At 47.9% G+C, this 13443-nt stretch overlaps 1 long non-coding RNA gene across 1 annotated transcript in view; it reads right to left on the bottom strand.

Annotated features, from left to right (window-relative positions):
- Window positions 1–13130, bottom strand: part of LOC127488753 (uncharacterized) — an 80514-nt gene extending 67384 nt beyond the window's left edge. The window contains exon 1 of the long non-coding RNA XR_007916571.2: window positions 12431–13130. This is a non-coding gene — a long non-coding RNA (uncharacterized lncRNA). The remainder of the gene's footprint in view (window positions 1–12430) is intronic.
- Between the last annotated feature and the right edge of the window lie 313 nt (window positions 13131–13443).

The raw sequence follows: 13443 nt of genomic DNA, 5'->3' as shown, positions 1-13443 counted from the left end.
AGCCAGCAGTGCTCTGATCTAGGATTTATAGAAGAGAAACATCCAGGCCAATGCACAGAGCAAACCCTGAAAGAATGTTCGAAGGAGTTCCATACCTGAGAAAAATGATAGAGGCAAGTTAGGAAGGCAGCCCACAAAGCTGATCAAATAACTTTCACCTTTGATGAGCACACACATAAAAACAACATGTACTTACTCACATCCAAATGATGCAGAATAGTTTCCTGTCAATACAACTAGGACATTGTTTTTCCAAATGTATTTCCTTCACCATACTTTCTAGAAAAACATTTTGTAAAATTTGTATTAGGAGCCGGCGCCGGGGCATAGTAGGTTAACCCTCTGCCTGTGGTGCTGGCATCCCATATGGGAGCTGATTCGAGTCCCAGCTGCTCCACATCAGTCTAGCTCCCCGCTAATATGTCTGGGAAAGCAGTGGAAGATGGCCAAGTGCTTGGGCCCCTGCATCCACATGGAGACCTGAATGGAGCTCCTGGCCTCTGGCTTCAGACCGGTCTTTTGGGAAGTGAACCAGCAGATGGAAGATCTTTCTCTCTGTTTCTTCCTCTCCCTATAACCATAACTCCAAAATAAATCTTTTTGAAAATTGTATTGCTACTAAAATATATATATTTAAGACACAACGTAACACTGCAATGCAGGTTTACAGTGTGCAGGGGTCAAATAAGGTAACCTACATTTCCCTCTCTATTGTTCCTGCAGTCATCCCACTGTGCTGCCCACTAAGAGCTCACTCCTGCCACCTGCAATTTGGTCCCTGTCATCAAAGCTCTCTCAGCATTTTTAACTGTGTGAAAAGGACAGATTCCAGAGGATGATTGGGGTTCTTTACAACACACCATGGAGACAAACATGCATGATAGAAAATCAGAGCTATTGCCTCCAAGTTTGATGTATTCTCTTCCATTTATCATTGTCTTCCATTTATCATCTGTGCCTGTGTTATATCTTACAATATAAAGACATCTGGGCACAGCCTAATTACCTGGTTCTTGTTTCTTGTTTTCGAAATAGCAGGATGAGGAGCTCACCTGTGACCAGAGCACAGTGAAATGCAAACCCCAGCAAGAGGTCACAGTGTTTCAGCCCCTCCCAACTGTGGCAGCTGATAGGCAGCAAAGATGAGAGCCTTCATCCCCCAAGGCAAGCTATGAGCAAAGAGAACCTAAAAAGGCACAACTCGCACTATAGGTGGTGATGTATACACATCACTAAGTCAGTCACCCCAAGATATGCTTTCATTGTATGCAGAAAAATGTCCCTCTTGGAGGAAGCGGGCAGAGTCCTAGACCAGGTGACTGAAGCTAATGTCAGCTGTCCCAGCACAAATCAGTGGCAGGTGCTGATGCACATCCCCTTGCTGTGATACTGTGGACCAAAAGCAGGTAAAGCTTAATCTGAATCGAATCCTGGAAGACGTAGGTTCTATACAAGCTCTGAAACACACCTCTCCCAGGTTCTGTAGTCTCAAAATATATTTTTAAGATGTATTTATTTGAAAGAGTTACACAGAGAGAGAAGGAGAGGCAGAGAGAGACAGAGAGAGGTCTTCCATCTACTGTTTCACTCCCCGTTGGCCACAATGGCTGGAGCTGGGCCAATCTGAAGCCAGGAGCCAGGAGCTTCTTCCAGGTCTCCCACATCTCCCACATGGGTGCAGGGGCCTAAGGTCTTGGGCCATCTTTGACGGTTTTCTCAGGCCATAGCACAGAGCTGGATCTGAAGTGGAGCAGCCGGGACTTAAACCCGCACACATATGGGATGTTGGCACTGCAACTGGTGGCTTTATTCCATATGCCACAGCACCAGCCCTGATCAAGTAAATCTTTAAAAGACATTTTGCTTTTCTACACCAAGAGTCCCTCCATTTTTCTTCAAAACAGAGGCCTCAGACCCAGTCATGAAAAGCAGAGGTTTCCACAAAGCGCTGTGTAAGCAGATGGAATGCTAGGGGTTAGGAATTCGGGGAGGGAAGGCAGGGTCCTGTGGTGCTCCAGCACCACGTCCCTATACAAAGCCCTCTGAGCAGGGTCCAGGCAGCCCAGCGCCTCCCACAGAAACCTGTGGCTCTGAACAGAAATGTCCCTGAAAGTCAAAGCATCATCATAGCAGACTAAACAGCCGTGCTGAGAGTTCTTGACTCTAGATGCAGTGGGAGAGGCAGGGCTGGGCACTGACGTAGCTGAATGACTCAGTCGGGTACTCATGGTTATGACATGGGGTTGACATAAGTCCACAGAACCAGGGCAGATACTAGCGTTTAATGGACAGCAACACGTAGACCAAGGCACCAGTAGATGGATCCATGTGTGTGTAGCACACAGGGGAACACAAGGCTCCTTGCTTTCATGGATGGAAAGATCACGAAGACTTATAGGGGTCCGGCTCAGATTTTAGGAATTGAACATCTAGGTTGTATCAAAGTGCAGACGTTGTTAAAATGCAGATGCTGATGCAAGGAGATCAGGGGTGGATGCTGAGTCTCTGCACTTCTGACCAACAAGTATAAAAGGGCTTCTTGCCCTATGCATGACCCATTCCCTCCTCCCCAACACCATTTCTTCCCTTTAGCTGAGACCCTTGGTGCCGAACCAGACCATTCTAGACTCCTTGCAATGCGACTGGCAAACAGATAAGCTGCACGGGGCAGCTTGTGAAACAGATGAGAGGGAAGTTCCCAGAGGCTTCAAAGAGCCCCTGCTCTCCCACCAGCTGCCTTCCACCTCTCCACACCCCACCCAGGATTGGCAAATTCCCTCCGAAACCAGATAACAGCTCAGCTCTAGACGCACAGTCTCTCCCGATATTTGCTTCAATAGAGCAACTTGTCTCTGCTGGGCTCGCTCTCTGTGTCCTTTTTCCATCTCCTTTCTGAGGTTAGGAAAGGCCAGACCCCAAGTTATTCCAAACCCAATTGAGTACACCTCTGAAGACGATGTCTCAGCTCCAGGGCCACACATTATAACATAAAGTAGTGGGAGTGGGGGAGGTCCCAGACAAGATCAGCACACCTGAAAAGAATGCTTTATTGCTATGTAAGAGCCAGCGTTCAGAATAATATGACATCCACACATTTCACTTCTTAGTTTCCAATCACGAGAGAAAACGTGTACACACACACACTTGCTATCAAGAAATAATATGTGCTTGTATGATGTTTGCATAATGGGAGAATAAGGCCAAATTGTTCAACTTAGGTGTGGTCATTGAACTCTGTTTTATACTTAGTGTATATTTGAAATATTTTAAAATCAGGGCCGGTGCTATGGCATCCTGGGTAAAGCCACCACCTGCAGTGGCATCAGTTCCAGTCCACATGGAAAACCTGGAAGAAGCTCCTGGTTCCTGGCTTTGGATCGGCTCAGCTCTGGCTGTTGTGGCCATTTGGGGAGTGAACCAGGGGATGAAAGATCTCTCTCTCTCTCTCTCCCTCTCTCTCTGTAACTCTGCCTTTCAAATAAATAAATCTTTAAAAAATTAACAAAAGATAAAAAGACAAGAAAATTGTGGGTTTGGAATTGAAAAAAAATGCTATGGAATCTATAATCTCTGATAGAAAGCAGGAATCACAGCAGCAATGGTTTGGATGTCCGTGTTGTAGATGCCCTCCTACCAGATTTTCATTATTAATGCACACAAGGGAAGACAACAGCGGGGAGAGCGAGAACACTGTCATCCGCATTTATGAGCCTATCTTAGCAGGCATTCAGTGAAATCAAGCCAGCAGTGCTCTGATCTAGGATTTATAGAAGAGAAACATCCAGGCCAATGCACAGAGCAAACCCTGAAAGAATGTTCGAAGGAGTTCCATACCTGAGAAAAATGATAGAGGCAAGTTAGGAAGGCAGCCCACAAAGCTGATCAAATAACTTTCACCTTTGATGAGCACACACATAAAAACAACATGTACTTACTCACATCCAAATGATGCAGAATAGTTTCCTGTCAATACAACTAGGACATTGTTTTTCCAAATGTATTTCCTTCACCATACTTTCTAGAAAAACATTTTGTAAAATTTGTATTAGGAGCCGGCGCCGGGGCATAGTAGGTTAACCCTCTGCCTGTGGTGCTGGCATCCCATATGGGAGCTGATTCGAGTCCCAGCTGCTCCACATCAGTCTAGCTCCCCGCTAATATGTCTGGGAAAGCAGTGGAAGATGGCCAAGTGCTTGGGCCCCTGCATCCACATGGAGACCTGAATGGAGCTCCTGGCCTCTGGCTTCAGACCGGTCTTTTGGGAAGTGAACCAGCAGATGGAAGATCTTTCTCTCTGTTTCTTCCTCTCCCTATAACCATAACTCCAAAATAAATCTTTTTGAAAATTGTATTGCTACTAAAATATATATATTTAAGACACAACGTAACACTGCAATGCAGGTTTACAGTGTGCAGGGGTCAAATAAGGTAACCTACATTTCCCTCTCTATTGTTCCTGCAGTCATCCCACTGTGCTGCCCACTAAGAGCTCACTCCTGCCACCTGCAATTTGGTCCCTGTCATCAAAGCTCTCTCAGCATTTTTAACTGTGTGAAAAGGACAGATTCCAGAGGATGATTGGGGTTCTTTACAACACACCATGGAGACAAACATGCATGATAGAAAATCAGAGCTATTGCCTCCAAGTTTGATGTATTCTCTTCCATTTATCATTGTCTTCCATTTATCATCTGTGCCTGTGTTATATCTTACAATATAAAGACATCTGGGCACAGCCTAATTACCTGGTTCTTGTTTCTTGTTTTCGAAATAGCAGGATGAGGAGCTCACCTGTGACCAGAGCACAGTGAAATGCAAACCCCAGCAAGAGGTCACAGTGTTTCAGCCCCTCCCAACTGTGGCAGCTGATAGGCAGCAAAGATGAGAGCCTTCATCCCCCAAGGCAAGCTATGAGCAAAGAGAACCTAAAAAGGCACAACTCGCACTATAGGTGGTGATGTATACACATCACTAAGTCAGTCACCCCAAGATATGCTTTCATTGTATGCAGAAAAATGTCCCTCTTGGAGGAAGCGGGCAGAGTCCTAGACCAGGTGACTGAAGCTAATGTCAGCTGTCCCAGCACAAATCAGTGGCAGGTGCTGATGCACATCCCCTTGCTGTGATACTGTGGACCAAAAGCAGGTAAAGCTTAATCTGAATCGAATCCTGGAAGACGTAGGTTCTATACAAGCTCTGAAACACACCTCTCCCAGGTTCTGTAGTCTCAAAATATATTTTTAAGATGTATTTATTTGAAAGAGTTACACAGAGAGAGAAGGAGAGGCAGAGAGAGACAGAGAGAGGTCTTCCATCTACTGTTTCACTCCCCGTTGGCCACAATGGCTGGAGCTGGGCCAATCTGAAGCCAGGAGCCAGGAGCTTCTTCCAGGTCTCCCACATCTCCCACATGGGTGCAGGGGCCTAAGGTCTTGGGCCATCTTTGACGGTTTTCCCAGGCCATAGCAGAGAGCTGGATCGGAAGTGGAGCAGCTGGGACTCAAACTGGCTTCCCTATGGGATGCAGGCACTGCAGGCAGTGGCTTTACCCACTATGCCACAGCAATGGACCCTTGAACAGAGAATATTGAGTCTGTCTTTAGCGTCCCAGGGAGTAGGTCTCTTCTGATTCCCTTACAGAGTTTCTGAGTTATCCTTGGTGAGGAATCCCATCTTGTTCCAGTGTGCATTTCTGCACAGATCTGTGGAGCACACAGATGGAGCCTGAACACTACACAATCATCATCTACACTGATATCCAGGACCTGACCTCAGCCCTGATAGGAGTCAGGTATCCCCGCTTTCCCATGGTCATCCACCATGAAGGGACCATTTTCAACATCACAGGTCATCAACTCATGGTGAGAACTGTGCATGGGAAAGAGAAAGAGAAAGAGAAATGAAAAGAAAGAGAAAGAAAGAGAAAGAGAAAGAGAAAGAGAAAGGGAAAGAGAAATGAAAAGAAAGAGAAAAAGCCAGGAGGAAGAGAAGGTTCTGGAATATAGGAGAGAAGTATTTGAAAGAGCTCACCTGACGGTCACAGAAGAAAAGGGAAAACTCGTACTTTGAAGCGCACTCAGAAGGCAGGAATGTGAGAAGTGATGTTTGCAACGGCAAAATGCCAGGCCCAAGAGGAAGAAAAGAGGGCGCAGCCTCTGACCTGGGCCACAGGGACCTGACATGCGGCCCTTTCTTCTGTCTCCAGTTCTCTCTGCCAAGATGCCCTCCAGCTGTCCCGCTGCCTTTCATGGTGTCAGCACACCCACAGGCAGAAGGATTCTGAAGGGGAACAAAGGCCACCCTCCCCTGTGCCTTGGCGCTGTAGAGATTCAGGAACAGGTGCTCCTACACCGAGAACAAAATTGTAGTTCCTCCTCTCCTGCCTGCAGGTGCCGGCCTCTATCACAAACAGCGTCAGCCCCCGCAGTGGGTATCTGGACGGGCTGACCCACACCCAGCCACCCATGCAGGGGAGAGTCGGTGCCCCGAGAACCCTCGTGCGTGACCCTGAGTAGGACCCAGGCACTGCAGGAGGACAGCACCGAGGCTCCCACCCAGGTCAGTGCAGTAGAGGCTGTGGGAGAAGCCGCGGGTGAGCGCTTCTCTCAGACCTGGCCCTGTGATCCCGCTGGGCAGTCTTGGTCCAGAACCACTCGGCTAAGGGCTGCCTCTCAAGCCTCGCCTGCACACAAGTGCTGCGGGCCCTGTTCTAGGAAGTTGGGATCCTGCAGGCTTGGCAGGGCCCTGTCAGTGCCCACGTGGGGTCGCCTACGCCCATTACCAACAGCACTGAGCTTGAGAAAGCAGGAGCGACACACTCGAGCCACTGAGACCCAACTCTCTTCACACACACACACACACACAGATTCTTTTCAAGCATTTTCTTTGTGTTTTCCATACTTTGTGAAACGTTTTAAAAATGCGACTAACTGTAATGCTGGATATTTCTGGGGCCCAGTGAGACTTTTCAATACCTTACATGTACTTGGATCACATCAGGAAACCCACGCTCCTGTCCCTCTGCCACTGCTCTATGGTGGAGTCTTGGATGGCTTCTCTTCTATCTGTGTAGGTGCCTGTGACCTGAACTCACGGCCACGCTCTAGGTAGCACTAGGTCTTGAGGGCTTCTCTCTGTGATTTTAAAACTCTGATAGCCATCCTGAAAGCTGCATTATTGCTGACCCGGTCACAGTTACAGGACACAGAAGGCGGCAGCAGTGTCTGAATCAGCATGCTGCTGGAAGGCAGCGTGTGCACGTGCACGAACGCAGTACTTGCTGAGCGCATACGTGAACTCACAAATGTGAGAGCGCCGTGCTGGGAACCACACATCCCTCACATGAGGTATGCTCACAACACCTGGGAGTTGGGAACTGAGTGTCCCATAATTCCCATGGGGCTGCAGGTGGTGAGACCAGCCCTGCTACTTCTGTTCCTCAATTCCCAGTTTAAAAAAAAAAAAAAGTGGGTGGGAGGGATACAGAGAGGCCTTTCATTGTTGTGTTTGTATTCACTTTTTTGCATCTGGTAGAGCAAGTGCCAGATCTTAAGTGCTAGGGAACAGGGTGCTGGTAGGAATGGCTCTGGAAGCACAGATATTTAATGAGAAAGAGAATTAACACACCAAGCTGTGGGCATTAATGAGATTGCCTCTTCCATCCATGAACAAGGGATGTCCTTCATCAATGTCTGTGTGTCTGGAACTTGGTTTCCAGACAAGCAGATCCGGATTCTGACAGTCAGAGAACAATCCAGAATCATTTCTAGATTTATCCCTCCTTTACTACTGGGGGTGGTGATGTGCACAACAGCCACTGGCCCATGACGGCAGTAGGGCCACAAAAGGTATCCGCCTTCATATCCTTGGTGGCAGTGGGACACACACTCAGAGACTCTGCCCATTCACATCTGCAGCCACAAACAGCCACAAGCAGCAGCATCTAACCATGGCCCCCAGTTGCTTATAGGGGCTTACACGGACAAACGTGGCTCATTGCCAAGCGGTATCAAAACAGAGTTGTGGGCAACTAGCCAACCAGGTGGGCCTGTTGGTTACCATGACACCAGTTGCCATAGAGGCACAGAGACATGGGAGCACAGATATGGCAGAAAGGTGTGTGGAACCCATTGAGCTCCACCCTCAGCCTCCTCTTCTCAACAATGTGTTACAGTTTTTATTGCACAGATCTTTTTCTAAAAAAGATTTATTTATTTATTTTAAAGGCAATGACAGAGAGGCAGAGAGAGAGAGAGAGGTCTTCCATCTGCTGGTTCACTCCCAAATGACTACAACAGCCAGAGCTGTGCCAATCTGAAGCCAGGATCCAGGAGTTTCTTCCAGGTCTCCCACATGGGTGCAGGGGCCCAGGGCCTGGACCATCTTCTACTGCTTTCCCAGGCATAGCAGAGAGCTGCATCGGAAATGGAGCAGCCGGGACTTATTCAAACTGGCACCCATAAGGGATGCCAGCACTGCAGGCGGGGACTTTACTCGCTATGCCACGGGTAGACATCTTTCACTTCATTAATTTTATTATTCAAATAAATAAATTGCTTTTAAAAATAGTTTTTGGTGGATCATTTCATCTGAAAACTGAGACAGTTTGACTTCTTCCTTCCCTGTTGGAATGCCATTTCTTTCTCTTAATTGCTAGAACTCCCAGAAGTGTTGAATATAAGTGGTAAATGTGGGCATCCTTGTCTTCTTAGAGATCTTAGAAAACTTAGTTTTTCCTCATTCAGTATGATGTTAGCAGTTGCCTTATTAGATAAGGCCTTCTTTATGTTGAAGTATATTCCTTCTATACTTATTTGTTCAGGATTATCAGGAAGCAGTGGTACATTTTATCAGATGTCTTTTCTGCACCTATTGAGATGTTCCTATAATTTGTGTCCTTCCTGGTGACTGTTGACGTCATGTATCAGGTTCATGGATGTTGAACCGACCTTAATGGCTGAAGAGAATCCCACTTCACCATAGTGAACAATCTTCTCATGGTCCTGTTGGCTGTGACTTCCTAGAACTTTCTTGAGGCATTTTGCACTATGCACATGAAGAAGAGAGATGGCCTGTAGCCTTCTACCTTTGTTGTGCTTCTGTCTGATTTTAGTATCAAGGTAATTCTGGACTCATAGAATGAGTTTGGAACAATGCCATCCTCTGCCGCTTTTTGAAATAATTAAAGAATTAGTGTTAATATTTCTTGAAGTGTTTGGTAGAGGTTATCTGGTCTGATGATAGACTTTTTGTTACTGATTCAGTCATGCCGCTCATTAGTCTAGATTTTTTTAAAAGATTTGAAAAAAGTTACACAGAGAAGGAGAAGCAGAAGCACGCGTGAGATGGGGGGTGTCTTCCATCCGCTGGTTCACCCCCCAATTGGCTGCAACGGCCAGAACTGCACTGATCTGAAGCCAGGAGCCTGGAGTTTCCTCCAGGTCTCCCATGCCGGTGCAGGGGCCCAAGGACTTGGACCCTCTTCTACTGCTTTCCCAGGGCATAGCAGACAGCTGGATCAGAAGTGGAGCAGCTGGGACTGAACCGGTGCCCATATGGGATGCTGGCACTGCAGGTGGCGGCCTAACCCGCTGGGCCACTGCACCGGCCCCAGTATTTGATTGCTGATTCAATATTGGTAAGTTCTGTGTGACTAAGAATTGGCCCATCTCTCCTAGGTTATCAAACTTGTTCCCATGTAATCGTGGACAGTCATCTGTAGCAATCCTTCTCTGAAGACCGCGAGAGGGAGAGAGAGAGGGCCTTCCGCCCGCTGGGTCACGCCCCGGGCGGCTCCCTGACTGGAGTCTATGGGGCATCGTCTTCAGCACGGTCCGGTTTCCGAGCGGGGAGAAACCAGGGCTCGCGGCATTCGCAGCTCCCCCGGCTCTGAAGTACTTTCACCCCGAGCCTACGGGAAATCAGCCCGATCAGAAACCAGTAAGACGCCTACGCAGCAGAGAACTCGGCAGGCGGCGTCCACCATGCCACGCAGACGAACGTTTCCCAGAGGCCCCCGGGGCTCTGTTAGGGCTGCGCGGAGTTGCATGCTGGGAAAAAGCGCGCGGGTTGGATCGTTGTGGACTCCCTTTCCCAGAGGCCTATGGGGAGTGTGCCGCGTGGCATGCTGGGAGGGTGATTCCTTCTCGCTGGTCCCTCCTGGGCGCCAAACGGAGTTCCCCGCTGCCGGGCTCCGGTCCTGTCCTCTCGGGGAAATAGGGTTGGCTGGGCCCTGAGGGGAAGTGTTTGCTCCCCCAGAAAGAAGCCAGCTCGGGGTGCTGCTGGCACGACCGTGAGGGAGGGAGCGGGAGTCCCGAACCAAACCTGGGCCTGGGGCCCTGCTGTGTCCTGGTGGCTAGGGGGGGTCAGGGTGTGGTGTGGTGTGGTGTAGTGTGGTGTAGTGTGGTGTAGTGTGGTGTAGTGTGGTGTAGTGTGGTGTGTGTGGTGCCGCCACCCGCTGCTTTCCCAGGCGCGCAGGTTTTGGGTTTTGTATGTGTGTGTGTGTGTGTGTGGGTTTATAATTTTGACAGAGTAATACAATGAGAGAGAGATGAAGAGAAAGGTCTTCATTCCTTTGGTTCAGCCCCCTAATGCCCACCATGGCCAGAGCTAAGCTAATCTGAAGCCAGGAGCCAGGTGCCTCTTCCTGGTCTCCCATGTGTGTGCAGAGGCCCAAGCACTTGGGCCATCCTCCACTGCCTTCCTGGGCCACAGCAGAGAGGTAAACTGGAAGAGGAGCAACCAGAACAAGAACCCGGTGCCCATATGGGATGCCAGCGCCACAGGCAGAGGTTTAACCAAGTGAGCCGTGGTGCCAGCCCCGGTTTGTTTTGTTTTGTTTTGCTTTTTTCTTTACATGTCAAAGGTATCAGTTTTATGGGACTCTTTAAGAGTGGGAACTTTAAAAGACCGGGATTTCCGCCCCCCACATAGTCAATAAACTGAAATTTGTTGTTGATTTTCTTGAGTGTTACTGCCTCACATTCTCTCAGTGAATTTATGTGAACTGAGAGAAGCAATAGGGAATCATATCAAGTATTACTTCTTGATCTCGAACAAGAATAGGCAGTTTTTCCTGTAATGGAGCAGGTGCTAAATGTTTCATGCTTTGTACACCAACCAGGGTTGCACATCCTTTTTTTGTTTTTGTTTTTAATACTTTCTATAACACTTTCAGAAAAGTTACAATATGGAGAATTCCCAGATATTAGTTTGAGACACGTGTGACAATTAGTGAACCAGTGTTAATGAAATCCACTCCTTGTGCTGTTTCCCTTAGTTTTTAACCAGTTATCATGGTGTGCCCCAGGGTCCTCTCCAGGATACATTAGTTTGCTGACAAGTCTCTTTAGATTCCTCTTGGCTTGGCAGTTCTTCAGGCTCTCCTTGTTTTCAGTGATCTTGTGACAGTTGGAGAGGTGAAATATTTTGTTGGAGGACCCTCTGTAGGAATGTGTCTGATATTTTTCTTGGGACCAGATTGGGTCTATAAGGTTTGGGTGACCACAATCTGAGGTGAATTACCATGTTTATCACAGGATACCAAGGATGTGTACTGTCATGGAGTATGACTTTTGAGATTGACTTTGATCAGCTCACTGAAGTAATATTTCTCAGTCGTCTGCACTCTAAAATTGCACCTGTTTCTGCCTTTCCATGTGGTATTGTTGGGTTAGAAGGAACTGCCCCAGCTCACACTTAAGAGTTGGGAACTTCCTTCTCTCCTCCTTTCTTGTTGTGCATTTTTGTTTATTGGTGCAGTGGGGAAGAAGCCTCTGGGACATTAATGTCCCATATCACACTGCCTGGGCTGGAGTCCTGGCTCTGCTCCTGGTTCCAGATTCCTACTGATTCTCACCTTGGGAAGCTCAGGTGATGCCTCAGGTAGGTGGGTCCCTGCTACCCACATGGGAGACCCAGATGGAGTTCCTGACTTCAGCCTGTCCTAGCCCTAGCATTTGGGGAATGAGTATTTCTCTCTGCCTTTCAAATAAGTAAATAAATATTTTTTTGTTTAAGAAACTCTTGGGGGAAGGACACTGTGGCAGAGTGGGTAAAGCCACCACCTGTGGCACCAGCATCCCATATGGGCACCAGTTCAAGTTCTGGCTGCTCCATTTCCAATCTAGCTCCCTGCTAATGTGCTGATGTGCCTGGGAAAGCAGCAGAAGATGCCCCAAGTCCTTGGGCCCCTGCACCCATGTGGGAGACCCACAGGAATCTCCTGGCTTTAGACAGGCCCAGCTCCAGCCATCACGGCCATTTGGGGAGTGAACCAGCTGATGGAAGGTCTCTCTTTCTGTCTCTCACTCTCTCTGAATCTAAAAGCCATTTGCCTCCCCGATGCATAAATACAACACAATGAATACACCTTTCTTGGCATTCCTAATCACAACCCTGCTTCCAGTGTCCAAACAGCCCAGTTCCCTACCTTACGTGTGGATTTGGCTCTCACTGGAATGTGAAAAGTCTTGCCTTTTTCCTCAGTTCTTCTCCATCGGAACACCTCTCTTAAGTTTCAGGTATGAAGAAGGAGGGCTAGTCTGCTGAGTACTGAAGGGAGTAACAGGGGGGATCTGGGTCACCTGCCCCAGATGTAATCTGGAAGCCCAGCTTGTAGACCATGCAGTTTGATTTGAGGGGCCTCCCTTTATGAGCTCAGAGATGGGTGTGCCCTGCTCTCATTGGCAGAAAAGGTTCCTCCACCTTCCACTCACTAGAGCCTCACCTGGCTTTGCATAAGAAATGTTCACGGAGTTGTAGCTGTGTTCAGTACTTACAAGGAAATTAGATTTTAAGAAATGCACTCCAGAACAACTGTGCAAGTGCCTGTTTCATTCCACGTTCCCATTGTTGGCATGAGAGCAGCAGCTCTTCCCTGACACTGGAACAGCTGGATTTCACTCGAAATAAAGGTGTAGGTCACCCTTGCCCTTAAGTAGAGCTGACACATGTGTAAGTCAGCCTTGCCTACAATTACAGCCAGCACACATGCAAGTCAGTTTTGCCTACACTTACAGTTGATCACACATGTTAAGGCAGCCCTACCTAGATTGTAACTAATTGTATGGTTTTTTTTTTAATGAATGTGAAACCAGCCATGAACTAAAAATTATTTATTGTAAATATAGTTTTCCAGTACTGATTTGTATTCTTCAAATCTTTAATAGGGAAGTTTTAAACATCCACCTACATTATGAATTTCTGTTTTTTTAGATCCATTTATATTTGAAAGAGTTACACAGAGAGAGAAGGAGGGGCGTGGGAAGGAAGGGATCTTCCATCTGCTGGTTTACTCCCCAATTGGCCACAATGGCCAGAGCTGTGCTGATCTGAAGCCAGGAACTAAGAGCCTCCTCTGGGTCTCCCACAGAAATACAGAGGCCCAAGGACCTGGGCCATCCTCCACTGCCCTCCCAGGCCACAGCAGAGAGCTGGATTGGA

Source organism: Oryctolagus cuniculus, chromosome 18 (genome assembly GCF_964237555.1).
Source record: "Oryctolagus cuniculus chromosome 18, mOryCun1.1, whole genome shotgun sequence".
NCBI classification, from domain to species: domain Eukaryota; kingdom Metazoa; phylum Chordata; class Mammalia; order Lagomorpha; family Leporidae; genus Oryctolagus; species Oryctolagus cuniculus.
This window is presented reverse-complemented; position numbering and strand designations above follow the sequence as displayed.